Source organism: Neophocaena asiaeorientalis, unplaced genomic scaffold (genome assembly GCF_003031525.2).
Source record: "Neophocaena asiaeorientalis asiaeorientalis breed wild unplaced genomic scaffold, Neophocaena_asiaeorientalis_V1.1 scaffold793, whole genome shotgun sequence".
In the NCBI taxonomy this organism is placed as follows: Eukaryota; Metazoa; Chordata; class Mammalia; order Artiodactyla; family Phocoenidae; genus Neophocaena; species Neophocaena asiaeorientalis.
The window spans coordinates 102,251-106,136 of NW_020174738.1; positions in this window are offsets into that span (position 1 = coordinate 102,251).

A 3,886-nucleotide genomic window follows, 5' to 3' on the forward strand; every position below is an offset into this window, starting at 1 on the left:
GCAAAGGGCAAGAGGCTTTGATGTGCTGGGCTGGCAGCCTATTCCTAAATAGACACTCCTTTGACACTGCAACTGGGTTGAGAAGTTATATTCTCGTGGGACAAGTCCTGACATCTTCCATGTGTATCAAGGATGTGAATTGCAGGTAGGAAGTGATATTGTGTGGGTTTTAGAGTCAATTACAGCACAAGGCCCTCTTCCCAGTCTGAGCTTTCCCGACCCCTGGGCCTTGAGACAGCACTGTTTGTGTCAAGCAACAAAGCCTCTTCTGGCTACTCCAGCTCTTGACCTTGACCTTTCTTATCCTAGGGTGAAATCCCACCCACGGAGCCAAGAGGGCAGGCCAGCTACCTCCTCCAGAGACTTTCCCTCTCACCCATCTCTCCCAAGTCCCTGGGGCCTTAGTAAAACAGCCACACAAGGGAACAACTCCTCCTGGACTGCAAACCCAGGCTCCTGTGCATATCGGCAGAGGCTGGCGATGTCTGGAAGGCGGGGGTTGTTGGAGCCTCTGCTCAGCCGGGGCAAATGGGCTCAGGCCGGGGGAGGAGAGGGATACTGTACGGCTCTTCTCACCAGGAGCACCCAAGCTGTAGCCACAAAGGCCTCTGACGCTCGGACACAATTAGCCCCATATAAGCCATGAGTCACAACACTCGTGTTGGTGCCTGTTCAGAGCATGTGAATTCTGCCAGCAGCATTTCTAGTCTTCTCTGCACTGATGCTGAGAGAAACAGCAAAAAGGTACAGAAAAATCAAAGGTCCAAATTTGATCTTTTTTCTCCCTTGCTGTCCTGTCCCTTTCTGGGGCTGCTGCTGTGGGCATGTTGCAGACAGCACAGACTCCAGAAGCCCTCCCATCACACCTGCAGGCCACTTTTTAATTACAATCCTTACCTCCATACTGGGCTTGCTCATAGGTCATCCCAAGCTTCAGGTCTTAAAAATATTCCCTTAGATGTACCTTTATGAGCTGATCATATCTTCTCAATATGGCAGAAAGACTTAATACTAGAAGTTGGATCCATAAAGAAAAGGACAATGTCTGAAGCCTGAGAAAAAATGACTATTTTTTTTCGAGGGATTTAAGGATAATAGTGCATATGAGGCCCCCTCCTCCCTACCTCAGCCCTTCGTACCGGGACATTGGGGAGGGAGTTGTGCCAGGTGGAGAGAACTCAGCAAGGATTCTGAGCAGTGTGGCTGACAGGGTCTTAGTGCTCCAGCCAGGCACCAGGCCTGAACCTCTGAGGTGGGAGAGCCAAGTTCAGGACATTGGACCACAGGAAACCTCCCAGCCCCATGTAATATCAATTGGCGAGAGCTCTCCTAGAGATCTCCGTCTCAATGCTAAGACCCAGTTCCACTCAACAGCCAGTGAGCTCCGGTGCTGTACACCCTATGCCCAACACCTAGCAAGACAGGAACACAACCCCACCCATTAGCAGAGAGGCTGCCTAAAATCATAATAATGTCACAGACACCCCAAAACATACCATCAGACACGGTCCTGCCCACCAGAAAGACAAGATCCAGCCTCAACCACCAGAACACAGGCACAAGTCCCCTCCACCAGGAAGCCTACACAACCCACTGAACCAACCTTACCCACTGGGGGGCAGATGCCAAAAACAACAGGAACTACAAACCTGTAGCCTGTGAAAAGGAGACCCCAACACAGTAAGTTAAGCAAAATGAGAAGACAGAGAAACACACAGCAGATGAAGGAGCAAGGTAAGAACCTATCAGACCAAACAAATGAAGAGGAAATAGGCAGTCTACCTGAAAAAGAATTCAGCGTAATGATAGTAAAGGTGATCCAAAAACTTGGAAATAGAATGGGGAAAATACAAGAAATGTTTAACAAGAACCTAGAAGAACTAAAGAGCAAACAAACATTGATGAACAACACAAAAAGTGCAATTAAAAATTCTCTCGAAGGAACCAATAGCAGAATAACTGAGGCAGAAGAATGGATAAGTGATCTGGAAGATAAAATAGTGGAAATAACTACTGCAGAGCAGAATAAAGAAAAAAGAATGGAAAGAATTGAGGACAGTGTCAGAGACCTCTGCGACAACATTAAACACACCAACATTCGAATTATAGGGGTCCCAGAAGAAGAACAGAAAAAGAAAGGGTCTGAGAAAATATTTGAAGAGATTATAGTTGAAAACTTCCCTAACATGGGAAAGGAAATAGTCAAGCCCAGGAAGTGCAGAGAGTCCCATACAGGATAAATCCAAGCAGAAACACACAAAGACACATATTAATCAAACTATCAAAAATTAAATACAAAGAAAAGATATGAAAAGCAGCAAGGGAAAAGCAACAAATAACATACAAGGGAACACCCATAAGGTTAACAGCTGATCTTTCATCCGAAACTCTGCAAGCCAGAAGGGAGTGGCAGGACATATTTAAAGTGATGAAAGGGAAGAACCTACAACCAAGATGACTCTACCCAGCAAGGATCTCATTCAGATTCGATGGAGAAATTAAAACCTTTACAGACAAGCAAAAGTTAAAAGAATTCAGCACCACCAAACCAGCTTTATAACAAATGCTAAAGGAACTTCTCTAGGCAGGAAACACAAGAGAAGGAAAAGACCTACAATAACAAACCCAAAACAATTAAGAAAATGTTAAAAGGAATATATGTATCGATAATTACCTTAAATGTAAATGGATTAACTGCTCCAACCAAAAGACATAGACTGGCTGAACGGATACAAAAACAAGACCTGTACGTATGCTGTGCACAAGAGACCCACTTCAGACCTAGAGACACATACAGACTGAAAGTGAGGGGATGGAAAAAGATATTCCATGCAAATGGAAATCAAAAGATTCCCTAACATGGGAAAGGAAATAGTCAAGCCCAGGAAGTGCAGAGAGTCCCATACAGGATAAATCCAAGCAGAAACACACAAAGACACATATTAATCAAACTATCAAAAATTAAATACAAAGAAAAGATATGAAAAGCAGCAAGGGAAAAGCAACAAATAACATACAAGGGAACACCCATAAGGTTAACAGCTGATCTTTCATCCGAAACTCTGCAAGCCAGAAGGGAGTGGCAGGACATATTTAAAGTGATGAAAGGGAAGAACCTACAACCAAGATGACTCTACCCAGCAAGGATCTCATTCAGATTCGATGGAGAAATTAAAACCTTTACAGACAAGCAAAAGTTAAAAGAATTCAGCACCACCAAACCAGCTTTATAACAAATGCTAAAGGAACTTCTCTAGGCAGGAAACACAAGAGAAGGAAAAGACCTACAATAACAAACCCAAAACAATTAAGAAAATGTTAAAAGGAATATATGTATCGATAATTACCTTAAATGTAAATGGATTAACTGCTCCAACCAAAAGACATAGACTGGCTGAACGGATACAAAAACAAGACCTGTACGTATGCTGTGCACAAGAGACCCACTTCAGACCTAGAGACACATACAGACTGAAAGTGAGGGGATGGAAAAAGATATTCCATGCAAATGGAAATCAAAAGAAAGATGGAGTAGCAATTCTCATATCAGACAAACTAGACTTTAAAATAAAGACTATTACAAGAGACAGAGAAGGACACTACATAATGATCAAGGGATCGATCCAAGAAGAAGATATAACAATTGTAAATATTTATGCACCCAACATAGGAGCATCTCAATATATAAGGCAAATGCTAACAGCCATAAAAGGGGAAATTGACAGAAACACAATAATAGTAGGGGATTTTAACACCCACTTTCACCAATGGACAGATCATCCAAAATGAAAATAAATAAGGAAACACAAGCTTTAAATGACACATTAAACAAGATGGACTTAATTGATATTTATAGGACATTCCATCCAAAAACAACAGAATACAC